The sequence below is a fragment of the Crinia signifera genome, chromosome 2, assembly GCF_055691185.1.
Source record: "Crinia signifera chromosome 2, ASM5569118v1, whole genome shotgun sequence".
Classification (NCBI taxonomy): Eukaryota; Metazoa; Chordata; class Amphibia; order Anura; family Myobatrachidae; genus Crinia; species Crinia signifera.
Genome location: NC_139218.1, coordinates 364,813,796 through 364,831,257, shown reverse-complemented (window position 1 = coordinate 364,831,257; position 17,462 = coordinate 364,813,796). Strand labels below are relative to the sequence as shown.

The window sequence follows — 17,462 nt, the reverse complement described above, 5'->3', positions numbered from 1 at the left end:
TCTACTGATGCAGGTAGAACCAAAGAGGACTACTGGTTTTACCCACAAGTCTGCCACTTTACTTCATCTCTGGAGGCAATTACCAAGGGTGTATTGTCCATAGACCTTACAGAGAAGAATCCCGGGAGGCCAAGGCACCTGTGAGGCCACCTGTCAGCCACTTTTTTTATTCCCCTACCCAGAGTAGTGGCTCCATTCCCCGCGGTCTCCCACACAAACAACCTAGTCTGTTAAAGGGACAGTATTGAGTGCTACCTGGGGGTGTACACTCCAGAGAGTGTTTCTGGGCTCCACCTAGGGATGGGTGGGGATATTTGGGGGATTATGGTAATAAATTATCTGTCTGCTTGATAGAGGTTTGGGGTCTATAGTCTATAGTTTGGGGTCTATAGTCTTAGTGGGTGTGGTATGGTGGTCCGACAACCGGGATCCTGATGGTCAGTATCCCGCCATCGGAATCTTGACTGCCTGAGCTACGATGGGGGCGAGCGCCAATAAGCCCCTCGCTTCGCTCACCACAGGTTCTCCCTCTATTGCGATCATGGACCCCCACAAGGGAGAATAGACCCTGTCAGTTGGGATCCCGATGTCTGAGTACTGACCGTCAGAATCCCGACTGTCGGGCAGTCATCTGGCACCCAGTTTGGGGGTATTGTGTGACATGTGGATGCTTGTGGTTTGTCACAGCAGCTTAAAGGTTTGGGGCCAATAGGCTGCCAAGCTTATTGAAAGCAATGGCTTCCACACAGGTGTAGTGATGTATTAATCCTGTTCAATTCTACATTTGATTTAGTGCCGTCCATGTGAGGCCACTTTTAGAAAAATTTTCCAAGGTCACTTTCACTTCCTAATCAACCCCTAGCGATTACCAAATGTAACAGAGATATTCAAGGCTACAGTTTGGGCAGTATTCAATGTGAATACTGGCGACGTGCAGCGAATCCTGTTTAGGATTCGCTGCACATTCGCCACTGCTCGCTGCGTTCCGGAGCCTCGCCAGCTCCGGAATTCAACGAGTCAGAGGCTCGCTGCCCCTGACCGGCGAATTTGAGCTCCTGCGGCGGATGCCGCAGGGAGCCTGAGGACGGTGGCAGGCAGGGAGATGGAAGTCTCCCTGCCTGCCCCAGAACGTTTGTGGGGGGGGAGGTGGGCTCCCCGGGAGCCAGGCAGCACAGGCTGCCCCCCGGGGGTGCCAGCAGGGGACCGGGTATATTCCCTTCACCCGATCATGCATATGTAATGATCGGGTGAAGTGAATATATGAATATCTAATGAGCGGCTCGGCTCCGGACCCCTGCTGGCTGGTCTGTATAAAAAAATAGATATATATTTTTTTAAATTAAATATATATATTCATGTGCTTACAGCACATGAATACAAATAGCATGCCCCTTCTCAGAATAAAATTCCAGATTTTTTGACACCAATTGTAAAAAACAAAACACTTTATTTTAAAAGTTCACCTTCCACTTCACCATAAAAAGATAGCGATTGCTACTCGGTGAATCATGGCGAAAGAAACCTTGAAATGTATTCGCCATCTGGTCATTGAATAGGGTGATTCACCGTTTTAGTCAGAAATTCGCCTTACAGCACAAAATCGCCATAAAAACCTGGCGAATCAGCCTCATTGAATACCGCCCTATGTGTTCTCTTTCCACTGCTCCTATGCATATACTTTCTGGAATATATCAAATACTTCGGATGCCCATTTACCTGCTAGTCCAGTCTTTCCAGACACTTAAAAGATGGAATTCACTTCTTGTGGTATTCAGATCATTTAGAAGAAAGTATATGGGGCTATTGCTTGTTCCTCCAGTATGGAAGTTGTAGAAACACAGTAAAAAGTAATCACACAGTGGTATTATTGCCCAACATCTTTACATAGATTTTAAGTCTGGTTGTATCCCCTCTCTGCTGTAGGAGTTATTCGGAGCAAGGTTTATTGTTCCACATTTGGTGGTACTTCCCATTCATAGCTCCACCTTGGATTCAGGTTCTAGCATCGAGCACAGAGATTCTGGACTCACCTGTCCAGATTAGACCCGATTTTTGGTAATTATCAAATGAGGATGCGCAGGGTAATGAGAGGGAGAGGCGGGTTCTAATGTGTGCAGCCTGGGAAGCCACTGATACATGACCACAGCACTCAGAGTTTGAAGAAACTCAGGGAGCCCGAGGTTTGCTCCCACCACCACCAGTGCTGTGCCTAAACACGTGCAAAGGGGGCAGCCGTACGAACGTGTGGACCCTCTCCCAAAGGAGAAGGGCCCCATGGTTCCCCTAACCCCCCTCAACCATAAGGCCGAGGAAGGGAAAAAAGGGATCGTGGGTCCTCTTCGCCAAAGCTCAGAGAGACCCGCGTTTCCTCCACCCCCGGAAGGGTTTTGGACGATGGGTCCTCCGCACCCGAAGGTTTGGAGAGACCCGCATAGGCTTCCCTCCGCCTTGCGGCTCGGGGTTGCCCTCGAGGGGACCGGGACTCTCCCCAAAAGGTGAAGAGTCCCAGTCACGTTTGGGGAACGGAAGGCCCGTTAGGGACAGCCGCACTACCCAAATCAAAAAACGTGACAAACTAACGAAAAACGTGAAGTGCTCAAAAGTGCAAATCAAAGAAAGAAATAAAAAGAGGCCCTAGCCAGAAGGCCGGGGTGGGGGTGTAAAAAATTGTCCTACCCCATCCAAAAGGACGAGGTAAGGACGTGTAGCCTAACCTAGAGGGAAGTGTGCGGTGCAAGTGCCATTCAGTGCATGGTGCTGGATATCACCAGTGCAAATCAGGCACCCCCGAGTTACCCCGGGGGCACAGTGCAGCCTCGGGCTCCAGGCAGCCGACCAGTCAGCGTCCGACCAAGTGTTTCTCCATCTCACCAGCAGGCATTTTCCAGCCCCCGGCATGGGAATGGGTACTCCACTGGGCTTTTCGACTCAGTCCCAGTGTTTCTCCGCTCCCAGGGTTAAGATACTAGGCTGAGCTTTTCGCTGTGCCCAGGCTGGTGGCTTGCCCAACCTGGACCAATCTACTCGGTCTCAGCTTTTCTCCGCTCCCTGGGAATGGATACTAGACTGAGCCTTTCGCTGTCTCATCCTTCGGGGGCTACGAACCCCGTCAAGAGAGTCAAACTACTAGGCCCAGTGTTTCTCCCCCCCCTCTTACCAGTGGATTTACGGAAACAACACCTCCTACCAAAGGCAGAGGTGAAGGTACTCAGACAGACTTTTCACCACTCCCAGGCAAAAAAAGAGGGGTCCCACACCCTCCGCCCATCAGAGCAGCTACTCAGTCCAGCCTTTCTCTATTCTCTGCCAGAGGCCAGTCCATACCCACTGATAAGAACAGATACTACACTTGATCTTAGCCAAAAGGCAGAGAAGCGATGACCACAGCACTCAGATGTTATACGATGTATCGCCTGTGACTTGGGCAGCTCAAGAGAGAACCAGTGGCCATGCACTGCTGCTGAGAAGAATTCTCCCATAGCCATGGAGACTAACCATGTTGCATCACTCCCAGGTCCGTGTGCAGTGCCACCAGCATCTCTCCGTGCTTTTGCCCGACCAGCAACCCACTGGGAGCTACCAACACTGCCCTCAGAAATCAGCGATCATTTGCCCCGTGCTGACACGGGTAGAGGAAGTGCAGGGCGTTAGTGGGAACCTCAGAGACCGTATTATTTATTTTATTTATTAACCATTTTTATATAGCGCAGCAAATTCCATTCTGCTTTGCAATTGAAAACCGGAAGCAACAAACTGGGTATTTACAGACCATTAGAAAGGCCCTGCTCGCAAGCTTAAAATCTCTTGCCACACAGAGAGACCCGACTCCTGACCGCACTCTGCTAGTCCTTAATATATGGGCAGGCATAAGGACACGCATACCTCCCACTTCCATTCCACTTGCAAGTACTGTGGATATTTCATATTGAAAGCCTAATCAAGGGGTATGGGAGAGAAAAAGGTTGGAAACTGCTGTATTAGGTGATTGCAATGTACACATATCGCTTAAGGGCAGTGAAGGAAAGGACTCAATATTCAGAAAGAGCAATCCTGGTTTTCCCAGAACACTCAGTACATTGGCTGTGTAACAATTCTGTCACTAAATGATACATTTGTTTCTAGTGTCAGATTGAGATGGATGCAGAGTGTGCACCTTTTAATCAGAGAGCAAGATGTCAAATCATAGACCTTTAAATAACAATTTTCCACTGCTACCTATGCACAGGCCCGGCGACAGGGGGCGTCAAGGGGGACAGCTGTCCCGGGCCCCGATGTCCTGAGGGGCCCCAAGGCCTGCCAGCACCCCTCTCAGCTGTCCGTTTAAAGACTAAGAGGTTCGCATGGGACGTGTTCTCCTGCAGCTATCCTGTGATGTCAAGCAGCAGGGAAGGAGGAGAACGCGCCTCTGGGAGCTGTAGATACAGTGGAGATGAAGAGCAGCTTCCCCGGCCAGGAAGAGAGGGAGCAGTGGCACCCGGCTCAGGGGAGAAGGAGCAGCAGCGCCTGCTGGGGAGACAGTGAGCAGCGGCACAAGGATGAGGCAACGGTGAGCAGCAGCGACCGGCCTGGGGAGAGAGGGAGCAGCGGCACCTCACCTGGGGAGAGGGGGAGCAGTGGGGCCTGGTCAGGGAGAGAGGGAGACCTGCCTCCTCGCCTAACTATCAGTGAATGGGGCCCCAAAAATTCTGTTGCCGGCCCTGCCTATAGATGAAAGATGGAGATTTCTGCTGTTGTCCCTCTTGATACATTCGGGGGATGAAAAAAATAGCTGCAAATATCTCATGATAAATGTATCCCTTAGAATTTCTCTAAAATTCTTAACCTACTGTAAGAGTCTGAACGTTTAGTCTTACTTACTTTTGTCTGTTTTTGTCTTAATTTGGTTGGATTAAGAGTAATCACTTTTTTTCTAAATGTTTGAAGTAAAATTCATGGTTTAAATCTACTATATACCTACAGAATGCCCCTAGCTAAGAGTCTTCTTCTCTCTCCTGCTATCAGTTTTTGCCAACCAATTGAATTGCCAAGGCATACTGTTAGGCCCCCGCAGGAAAAAAAAAAAACATTGGCCCCCATATGAAAATAAAAACACTTATTACACTGGTAACAGAAATAAAATATATTGGCCCTCACATGAAAACAAAAGACCATTGAACTGATGGTTGTGGTGGTGGCGGTAAACTGGTGTGGACATCTCTTTCTTTGGGGTCACACTAGAATAGCTCAAGGAACACTAGTGTGCCATTGCACATTGGTTGAAAAATGCTGACCTAGACCATGTCAACCCTTTTCCATGTGTCAACCTATTGATCAATAATTAATAATCAACATCCACCTCAGAAGATGAAAAAGAGGCGGCACAGAGAAGAGTGAATGAGATAGGGTGGCCAAGAAGAGAATGATTGAGAGAGTGGTTGCCAAGAAGAGAGTGAATAAGAGAGGCAGCACAAAAGAGAGTGAATGAGAGCGGCGGCCCAAAAGAGACTGACTGAGAGAGACAGCGGCCAAGAAGAGAGTGAATGAGAGAGTGGTGGCCAAGAAGAGAGTGAATGAGAGTGGTGGCCCTGAAGAAAGTGAATAAGACAGAGGCAGTCTAGAAGAGAGTGAAGGAGAGAGAGAGAGGTGGCCCAGAAGAGAGTGAATTATGGAGAAGAGAGAGAATGAGGAAGAGGATTGAATTAGAAAGAATGAATGAAAAACACCCAGGAAGTTTGGGCGCAGCACCTCTGTTCCCTGTTACCACGGTTACTGATGTAATATACTAAATAAATGCCTATCTTTCAGTGAATAACTTCTTTAAGAAACTCAAGCTGATACAGTACTAGGGATAAGTCTTTGCCCATTTTGAGGATTTATTAGAACAGGGTGTGCCCCTGCAGTTATGCTAATGTGTTGCTTTCACCTGGCCATGGCAAGTGTCAGAAAACGTGAGATCCGTGGCTGCGTCCCAAAAACATGTCCTGCATGCAGTTCTCACTTCCCCAGCAGACTGGCTCAGCTTCTGCTTACTGACTGACTGCATAGCTATGAATAGGATAAATTCTGAAGTGTTTGTATAGGTACTATAGGTTTAGGTATGTGGTACTTGGTCACACTTTGTTTTTGAGGGGAGCGCAAAAAGTGCATTTGAACCATGATCTGTGCATCAGAGAATAAAATGTACTGAGAATTGCACATAATGTAAGAGAAGTAATACTATGCAGATAGACTGCAAAGGACATAGGACAGGATTCACTACCATTTTCCACCCCCTCCGCCAGCTACCGCAGCAAGACTAATCGCATACTGAATGCTTGAACATATGCGATTAGTATCGCAAAGCGCTGCCGTTTGCGAAGCAGGTGGTGGTGGTGGGGGGGGGGGGGTGAGCGGGTCCTCGGCTGCTCTCCCCACTCCTCCTGCCAGGCTGCTGCTGCTGCTGGGTTCCGCCTCCTCCTCCCTTCACCCAGATGGAAAAGTACTGGGCTAAAGAGAAGGAGATCATTGGTTAGGAGGCAGCCCGGTCACAGGTGAAGGGGGGTCGATGGGGGTCCATATGGGCGGCGGGGGGATGCGTTATTAAGCCCATAGGTTTCTATGGTCAGGGCCAGATTAAGGGGGACCCAGTTCCCCTGGGCCCCTCTCTATCTAGGGCCCACTGTGGCTGGCATGTGTTAAAAAAAATTTAGCTAAAGGTTTTGTGCATGGGAGTGGGGTAGTGCTGCAGCTTCACCTTTCTGCCAATGTGACCATTATTAATGGTGGTGAGCATCGGGAGCTAAGGCACACTGACTTGTGCAGTGCATTACTCAGAGTTGACAAAGTCCCATGAGACTTTGCACAAGAGGTCAGAGGCTTAGAGGCTTGTGCTGAGCTCTGACTGATGGAGCTCATCACATGCTTTTCAGGCCCGAGGAGGATAGCAGCAGCAGCAGCAGCCTCATCATGGGGGGGTTCTTATTTAGAGGCAGTGTTGAGGCTGTGAGGTCTCCTACAGAGCAGGGTACAGAGGGACAAAAACAGGCTTTCCATGTGGTTTATATACCCCCCCCCCCACTGCAGTTACCCATTGACTATTGATCCTTTAACCTGAGCCCCTTATGGGCATTTCCCCATTAAAGCTTTCAGATTATCAGCCTGTTGTACATTCTAGATCCTGCAAGACATCTAATACCAGCAGGTTTGTACATACTTTACATGTCATTTTTCCCTATTCTTTCTGACCACCTCCAGTTGTAGACCACATATATTATGGGTACAACCCTATGATAATCCAGATGCCTTAGCTAGATGCTTACCCGTGGAGTTTAGATGTACTCTCCCAGCAACTTTGGAGTTTACATGTACTCTCTTAGCACAATGTTCCTACCTTTGCTATATAACATGTCCTTACATTTGAACTTGCCTCCTAGTTTATGTGAACTAGTCAGTGACATTATACATATGTATGATCTACATACAAGGCTTTGCTGCTAATATTGTCAATTGCTTTTATCTGCTATTTTTGCGACTTGATGGACTTTAACTGCCTTTACTCTGTGTTCTGACAGTGTAATATTCTCCCGTGCAGTTTGCGGTCAGTAATAAGAGGGAGCGTGACCCGAGCCCACTGAGGGCTTAATCCGCCCTTGTCTATGGGGTCTGGCAAAAACCCAGTGTGCGTGTTTTCTTGCATACCAAATTGCTGCATTTTAGGTTTACTGCATCCTGCCCATTATCAGGAAGACAAATCTCCAGTTAATCACAGATCTGCCCATTTTTGTGCCCATATTGATTGTTTCCCACAAATTGGACCAAATTTGTAATATGCGCGACATTTGAACAAATCTTATCCAATCAAAGTGATGTTAATAAAATAACCTGTCTGTACAAAGCTTTCACTGGCTGCTTACAGCGTTTCGGGGCGGTAACCTAGCGTTTTCTGGGAGTGCCCCAGAAAACGCTGGCATTCCCCAAGTGTTGCAAGGGAGGGCCGTTGACACAAGAGCGAAAAAGAGGAAAGACAAAATAGGATGGGTGGAGAGCGAAATCTAGGAAAGACTGGGGGGCGGGGGGGGGGGAGGGGTTGAGAGAGGGGATTGAGAGAGCCAGGGGGAGAGAGGTAATATCTGGGGGAGGGTGGAGAGCAGTGGCGTAGGTTTGTCCCAGTTGCCCGGAGGCAAGATGAATATTGGTGCCCCCCCCCCCCCCCCCCCCCACACACACACACACACACACACACACACAATGTTAATCAAAATATATATAGTCTGTTATGAAATATATATTATATACTGTATATAAATACAGAGCGAGAGAGAGTACACATATATATTTCAGAACTCAGCCACAGAAGTGATTTTGATGGCTTTCATTTAATGGTTTTAAACTGGCAGTGGTGGAGAGGTGCCCCCTTGAGAGCAGGAGCCCGGCGGCAGATGACTCCATTGCCTCCCAGAGTTCTGCCTCTGGTGGAGAGCATGTGCATGTGTAGTGAGCGGCTCCGCCTCAGTTTCTTCATTCCTGGAAAGGTGTTTTGCGCGGTCAGATGCATGATGGATGCCTCCAGGTCAGTGGTGTCAAACTCATGGCCCTTCAGCTGTTGTAGAACTACACGTCCCAGCGTGACCTGCCACAGATTTTATATAATGGATTGCTAAAATTGTGGCAGGGCATGCTGCGACATGTAGTTCCACAACAGCTGGAGTGCTATGAGTTTGACATCACTGCTCCAGATCATCACAAAAAGCTGTTATCCAATTTCTTCTCGCAGAAGGCGAGCGTGCTTCAGAAATGTATCTCAGGACGAAGGCGGTGTACGGAGATGGTAGGTTCCATGATTCCAACAATGTTCCCAATGATCTATATGATATTTTTTTTTTTAATCTGACCAAAAGTTTATTGTTCGAAACATAATACGGAATCCCAACACCCAAGGGTGGTGCAGCCAGCTTGCACCCTGACGCCTTGTAACCTAGTAAGTTAATTTCTTGTCATATTATTGGTTCAGGTGACTACGCAATGAGCTTAAACAAAAGGAAACGTTCTACGTCCTTACATGTTTCTTTTTTTTATAATCTCCTGACATTATCTTATTATGCATAAGACTTTAACAACTGTTTTATTCCTAATTATCAGAACTCTGAGCGTCTCCTGAGAATTTATGTGAGCTAAGTACATCCATTACCCGATGAAATCACTTTTACCATTAAACACTATGTAGACCTTGGATATTCCAGAGCCGCCAGTGGCAATGTTGGGCTCGCTTCCGTGTCTGCTGTTTCTTTATAAGGCAAGTTGTTTGCAGTCAGATTATTCTGAGTTTAATTCTTTAGCTTTGGGATTTATTAATATGTTGGTGGTAATCTGGAAATCTATCGACTAGCTATCTGTACTGTATATAATGGGTTTTTGCCATTATTGATTTGAGGACATTCTCACTTCCACAGTAGCGCCCCATAGAGGCTGTTATGTGGTTAAATGTGATTGGATGGCTGAGACTCTTATGCACCCAACTTTCATGCAGATTTGATCGAACCCTCTTTACTTGGCCCCTTCTGCAGTTACACTCAGCATTAAATACAGCTGCTATGTTATGGTAACAGTGAAGGAAACCAGTGGAGAGACAGGGTTACATATGGATGGCCAGCAGGGGGGATGCCAGTGGTCAGAATACAGATGCTGGCATCCCAAAGGTGGGAATCCCCATAGGTCAGATAAGTATAGTTACCCTCCCCTTGCTCCCCCTTACCCTCCCTCCCTGCTAGTGCTTAACACTGTACTTTCTTAAATTTGTTATGAAACCTGGGTACCCACTATGTCATATGCATGGTAATATCATTAATGATATCGTTCCTTTGTATTTCGTTAGGAAATATCTTCCAGTTTGTACCCAGCTCAAGATTATTGTTCCAATCAGACAACTAGTTAACTGGTTGGAACCATAGGTGCATCTATTATAGGTGCAGGGTGTGAAACGCCCAGTTCAGGGTGGCCTACACTCTGCACTCATACATTATACTTCCCATTGGCACTGTTATACAACCTTAGACTTGTGGGGCAGATGTAACATATACATGTTACATCTGCCCCACCTGCAGTGCACATGGTTTTGCCCATTTTGAGAACAAATTTGTACTGAGATCAGATCTGAATAAGGGCCATAGTGCCAACATATAATATATTTTATTTATTTATTTACAGTTTCTTATATAGAGCAGCAGATTCCGTTGCACTTTACAATTGTAGACCGTGATAAAACAAACTGAGTAAAACAGACAGACTTGGAGGTAGGAGGGCCCTGCTGCAAGCTTACAATCTATAGGGACATAGGAGGGAAACACAAGGACAGGCACCAGTAATAGCATAGCTTGTACATGCAGAAGGGAAGCTATATAATACATAAGTGCCTCAGAGGGTTATGCGTGTGGTACATAAATATAATAGGCTTGCATGAAGAGGTGCGTTTTCAGGGAACGCTTGTAGTCTAATGGGGCCTACAAACGGGGTGATTTCAGGGCATTTTCTAAATGATCATACTTTAGACTAGATCGCTTAGAAAATGCCCCTTCAACACTCTGTGTTTAAGGGCCATAGTGGTAGCGATGCACAACACTACCGGCCTGCAATTACGATCCAGCATGCTGGACAGATCTAGGGGCCTTATTTTGGTTCATTCTTTCTGACAAAATCCTTCTTAGATGGACAAAACCATGTGCACTGCAGGGGGGGCAGATGTAACATGTGCAGAGAGAATTAGATTTGGGTGAGTAATTTTGTTTCTGTGCAGGGAAAATACTGACTGCTTTATTTTTACACTGCTATATAGATCTCACTTTGAAGTAAAACCCCACCCCAATCTAATTCTCTCTGCACAAGTAACACCTGCCCCACCTGCAGTGCACATGGTTTTGCCCATCTAAGAAGGATTTTGTCAGAAAGAATGAACCAAAATAAGGCCCCTAGTTAGATCACCGGAGACCACTGGCCCTGACAGATCGCTAAGTACACATTGCTGGCATATTGCTGTGCAGAGCGATCTTGCTGAGCAAACTAGCATCACTCAAATCACTCAGAAAAATCTCTACGTGTGTAAGGCCCCATTGGTTTGTATAATGAATTGTGTAGAGCAACATGGCAATTTACCTTAAGTGAAAAATTTGGCAGGTTAAAAAAACATCAAGTCACAAAAAAATAAAATAAACTGAAACCTCCCCTCCAGGAGTGACGCCAATCCGGAATTTCAGGAATTAAAAAGACGTTTATCACCTGTAGAAGTGGACGTTAAATGTCCATCACTTTCTTTGGTTATACTTGTTTTGGATGTCTTTGGAAAGGGGAGGGGCTAAGAGAGCTCAGTGGAGAGTTTTCTTTTTTCTTCATTGTTTCTGCCCAATCGTAATGATTTGTTACGGGTTAAGTAAGTTGTGTGTTTGAAGAATGTCCTGATGTAGCACTGAAACAGCCCTGACCGTACAGGGTAAGCTACTGTTCCACTACAGAAACTCTGTGGTGAAGCTATTTCAGTAACGATTATCCATCTTTTATACTTATTAACTTTAGCGAGTCAGCAGATCTTACATATAAGGGGCCCGATGCAGGCTGCGTAGAAAGAAGCATGTACAAAACACTTCTTCTCGCATATACAGCTATTAACCATACTGCACCAGCATACATCTCTTTACTTATCTCAAAATATCTCCCATATCGACCACTCCGCTCTGCACAAGACCTGCGTCTCTCTTCTGCATGGATCACTATTACAGGACTTTCATCGGGCTGCTCCCATCCTATGGAATGCCCTTCCACGCACAATAAGACTCTCCACTAGCCTCCAAACTTTCAAGCGTTCCCTGAAAACTCACCTCTTCATGCAAGCCTATCCTATTTAATTACCACACGCATAACCCTCTGAGAGACTTATGTATTATATAGCTTCCCTTCTGGGCCTGCAACTTGGTGGGACTGCTATGCTATTACTGATGCCTGTCCTTGTGTTTCCCTCCTATATCCCTAAAGATTGTAAGCTTGCAGCAGGGCCCTCTTACCTCAAAGTCTGTCGGTTGTTAACCAGTTTGTTCTATCACTGTCTACAATTGTAAAGCGCAACGGAATCTGCTGCGCTATATAAGAAACTGTAAATAAATAAATGTACGGAAAAGTATCCGTTCAAGTGGAAGCCTGTGCTACCCGTTTTTATGCCACCTGCTTCAGCCATCATTATTAGTATTGGCACGTGACCAGCCCCGTGTTAGGCACAAGATACCCATCAGATAGCGGCTTCCCTTCCCAAAATATCCGCTAAAGCTTATCTCACATTTGTTATATAAATTCAAATAAAAAATGTTGTGTAAAAAAGATTATATTTCCTATATAAGGTAAACATTACAGGGGAAATTTAATAGTATGAGGGATTCAGAAAGTGAGAGATTTGGTAAGAAACCTCCAGATTCTCTAAAGCGGTAATCACTTACACTTCAAAATAAAACTGGTTTTGCAGTGTAAATGATTGCCGCTTTAAAAAAAAAACAAAAACCTGGAGATTTCTTACCAAATCTCTCACTTTCTGAATCTCTCGTCCTATAAAATTTCCCCCAGTATTTCCTATATGAGGTACACATTAAGGTCATGATGATGAATAAAAATGTTTGCTTGGCAATTTTCACACCTATTTTGACAAATTCACTTGGCACTCAACAGAGATCAAATGCGTGTAAATTGGTCAGGCACATAGAGAACTAATTAATGTGATGCATTTGGGGAAAGGGTTTGATCGTTGGAGTTCTACACACCTTTATATTTTTAAAAAGTAAAAGCCCCCATCCACTAGTGCGATTTGGACCCTTTTCATCCGATTTCGAGGTATCGAGCTGAAGAATCTGATAAAAAGGGCCCAAATTGCATGTGTTTCACCTCCAATTCTAATTTGATGCGTGGTTCCATGCGCATCGGCTCTGAGCCGGAGAGCTTCACCATTGCACCAAGGATCCACCGGATCCCGCAGCCAGGAAAGGGTTCGTATACAATACATGGTAAGCAAAAGGGCCGCATACGAAGTATCGTACGCCATCCAGCCGTCCGGGAGCTGCCGGGTGAGATGACGGGGTAGTCACACACCCAGGACAGCGGGCGAGGGGCGGAGAGGGGCATGGAGTGGTGGTGAGTCCCATTAGCATATGGTAATGCCCAGCATTTCATTGGCATTCCCAAGGGAATGCTTGGCGTTCTCCTGCTACTGAGGCAATGACAGGAGTGTGGGGGGCGGGCAGCTGACATCGAAAGATGTGGGAGGTTCCCCCTACCCTGCAAATGGATGTTATTGTGTAACATCCATTCACAAACCCCTGCGAGCGAATCAACCTTGCCAATGGGTGGCCCCAGCCAACCATTCGCAAGGCAGCCTTGCAAATTAACCAGAATAATCCCCAGTGTGTATGGAGAATATTCTTTAGTCATGCTTCAGTCTGCAGTCCACATGCTTTCCATCCAGGCATTTACACGCTGAGCAGCGTCCCTGCGACCACCCTGCCCAAGTAATCCCTGCTGATATTTGCTTGTAATATTAAGTGCATTCATTGCTCAACAAGAGGCTTCAATTGCCAGGCTGGGGACACACCTGTGATAGGCATTATGTAATGTATCTATTTCACGTGTTGTGTTTTAGATTACTCAAGGTCAATTAACTTGCAATTTATATCTTCTGAAGAGACATTAAGGACAAGGAGTTCAGCAAATGATTATTATTAATAATCAAATTGTGCCGAGCACACAGTAATGTAATGTATACTGTAGGTTGTCAACAACAAGGCTGGTGATGCAGATTTGGCTTTGTGCCAGTTTGCAATCACTGAAAAAGCTACTGTCTAGTATGTATGGAAAATGCCAAGCTGCAAATATCGTATGCACCAGTAGCACATACTGTATGCTTTCCTTTATGCAAATGTGCAGTGATTTGTGTATAGGGATGGCCATCGACCATCGATGATTCCAAATCATCAATGGTTCATGGCCGATGTCGAATACTTTTGCCATCGATGGGGGAGAACCAGATGGTTTCCCTTCATCGATGGAACAGCAAAACAATGTTTTTCTTTTTTTTTTTCTTCAAAGTGCCGGGACACAGAGCATAGCTCCGCCCCCGACACCCGCGAAGCCCCGCCCCATGTTTTGATTGGCCCACAGGCCAATCAATCAAACACAATGGATGACCATCGATATGTAAAAATATCAGCCATTGATAGTTTAGCACTATCGATGGCCAGTTGCAGAATTGCCATTGATGGCAATCATCGATTGCATTGGCAACGATGGCCATCCCTATTTGTGTACACACTGTGAACAGGATGGAAACTGCACACTGACCCCTCCTCAAGTAAAATGCCCCTGTCAGCTGCATCCTTTCCACTGTCATGGATTATATTTTTGTTGATCGCTTTCCCTTTTTTTTCGCTTTTGCATTTTTACCACAATGTTTGTCTATTTCTGAATATTTAATTGGTTTAATTAGATCAATGAATGATAGCTGTCTATCCATTGTCGCACAATCAGAATTGATAAAATAGTGATAATTAGGAAATGCATTGAGGAAAGGGAGAGCAATTCTCTATAGCCCACTAGAGCAGGCATTCCCAACCATGGTCCTCAAGGCACACCAACAGTGCAGGTTTTATGCAGCCCACACACGCACCGATCCCGGCGTGCGTTGTGGGCTTAACTAGCACACATAGCATCGCATCGTATGCCTTGTGCATACGATGTGCATGCGATGCTATGCTAGAAAAAGCTAGTACAAAAAGTATGTGCAGCACATACTTTTTGTACTGTACGATGAGGTGCCACAGGAGCGCGCACCCCATCGTACAGCATCGCACCACCCGCATCGGTGCGTGTATGGCCTCCTTAAGTGATATCCAGGCTTCAGCACAGATGGTTTAATCAGAATCACTCAGGTACTAATTAAGTCACCTGTGCTGAAGCCTGGATATCACTAAAACCTGCACTGTTGGTGTGCCTTGAGGACCGTGGTTGGGAAAGCCTGCACTAGAAGATAATGCGGATGGAGTTTCCATATGTCAATGCTGGAACGGTAGCTGTTCCAGAGCTGGCATCAGACTCCAATAATTATATGTTTGGCGTTTTTTTGGGCAGGGTAAGAAAAGTGTAATTAACGTGTATAGCAATTTCTCTCCTACACAGATCCAACATTTATTTATTTATTTATTTATTTATTTACAGTTTCTTATATAGAGCAGCAGATTCCGTTGCGCTTTACAATAGTAGACAGTGATAAAACAAACTGGGTAACAACAGACAGACTTGCTGCAAGCTTACAATCTATAGACCAGGTTATATGAATGTTTGTTGCTGCATAGGGCTGTGCTGCAGCTGTGCCTCTGCTTTATAGCACAGTCTGACCACACGGGCTGATGTACCAAAACATGGCTTCCCCAAACACGCCGGGGAGCGAATAGACCAGAATGACCTCCTTGGTGTCATTGCAGCAAGACTATGGAGGTTATTCTGATCGGAGCGGCCAAACGTGCGTACGTTCCCTATTAACGTACGCTCTCCGTACGCGTCCGTTGGGGTTAAGTCCACCCACAAATCAGCCGCATACGTACGGCCAGAAACAACGCCTAAGGGGAGTGGCGTACAATTGAGCGTACGCCAACGTACACGGACGGCTCACCCCTTAGACTCCGACAACTGGCGTACAACAGAGCGTACGCCACCGTTTACGGACGTCTCTCGTCCGTCTTCCCGCCGACTTCTTGCGGAAATCTGAGCGTACGCCAGCTTGTACGGACGGGTCCCTATTGTTTTCAATAGAAAACTCAGCTTATGTCACCGCTCGTGAGAGTGAGCGTACGTCCGTGTACGCTGGCATACCCTTCACATGTATGGACCTGCAAATCTTGCCTTTCAACTATAATTAAGAAAATTAATTAATTGATTGAATTAATTAATGTGCAAAATAGTGGGCATGGGCTTAAAACATTGCTGAAACATCCTTTGTAGGTGTTAGATGTGGTTTATGTTATTGTATCATAAATACAAAACCTATGTTTGTATTAGAGTGAACACGTTGACACATGTCGACTTGTGTAGATTGAGTGTGCTACTGTGTAATATCTATGAAAGCACGTAGTGAATGTGTATAACTGTTTACCAAATACCTACCTTAGCATATATAAGCAGGTCTTAAAAAGATTCTTACCTTAAATTAAACAAACCTTTAAATGTAGAGAAGTATAGAAAGATAAGCTTCCAATGTGTTTGAGTGCTGTGTGTGGCTTGCAGGTGGTGAAATCATGGTTTGGACTTAATAGACTGCAGCATTGCTTATTACATTCAGGTGTATGTGTTTGAGTAGTAATCAGCGTAAATTAGCAAACCCAGGCGCACGCAGGCATGCGGTATCTGTAGGGGTGGTCTGAGCTGGCGGTTGGCGGCCGCCTGTTTTGTGTCCGAAATGAACGGTGCTTTAGGCGATCGTGCGGTAGTAGCACCGCTCATTTTTGGTGCACACCCCCGTGTACGCCCATATTTACGCCCATTTTCCCTCATTATTTCGGCCGCTCCCCTCAACACGCCCCTATGCCGCCCCCAATGCCCGTACTCTCGCGTACAGGTTTTTTCGCACGGAGAGACCCGTCCGTAAGCGTTGTGGAGTGTTCGCGCCTGCGCATTAGCGAATGTACGCATGTGCAGATCATGAAAAACCCCGGAACGTACGCGTACGGCCCGGCCGCACCAACCAGAATAAGGCCCTATATGTTTACACATCTGTACATGCACCAGCTGATATGTGCTTGGTTTAAGTCAATACAAATATCCACTCTTTTTCCCTTTAAATATCTGCTGAGGACCAAATTCACAGACATATAATTCTGTATGCACAACTGTATGCAGTATCACTTATGCAAGCACCTATTACCAGCACACCCCTATCTGGGCATTGTGGTGCATAGGCTCTTCCTCTGAAGCATGGGGCCCTGATGATGACGTTAACGAGTTTTGCCACTGGTGCAAACAGGGATGGTCCAGACATTACTTCAGTTACTATGTTGGATAAAGCGAGTTGGTTGGTTTTGGAGTGCAAGCTGTTCCAGTGCTGATGTGATACTCCCACAGTTGTAGGTGGAGCTAATCTTTAATGTTTATTCATCTGCTTTTGAATTTAACCTTCCATAAAAAAAAAAAAAAAGTTTTTTTGGAAACAGATATATTCTATTTTGTTCTTGGTGATTGCGAAAAAGGGAACAGTAGTCTGCAGCAGTCCTGACTCATAGTGCCACGTAATGTTTTTGTACACATGCCCAACATTTGCCCAATTAAGTTTGGCTGTATTCCCAGTATCCTGTGTTCTCTGTATATGAACGTGAATCTATATGACATTAAGGGGGAAATTTACTAAGGCAAATACGCCTAAAAAAATCGTATTTGTATAGTATAATACAATTTTTTTTAGGTGTATTCGTATTTTTGGCATTTACTATGCCATA

General features: G+C 45.8%; 1 protein-coding gene and 1 pseudogene across 1 annotated transcript in view; one reads left to right on the top strand and one right to left on the bottom strand.

Annotated features, from left to right (window-relative positions):
- Positions 1 to 17,462, top strand: part of CRYL1 (crystallin lambda 1) — a 69,455-nt gene that overhangs the window by 21,475 nt on the left and 30,518 nt on the right. The gene's annotated exons all lie outside the window — the stretch shown is intronic.
- On the bottom strand, positions 3,244 to 3,379 carry LOC146060875 (U2 spliceosomal RNA; annotated as a pseudogene).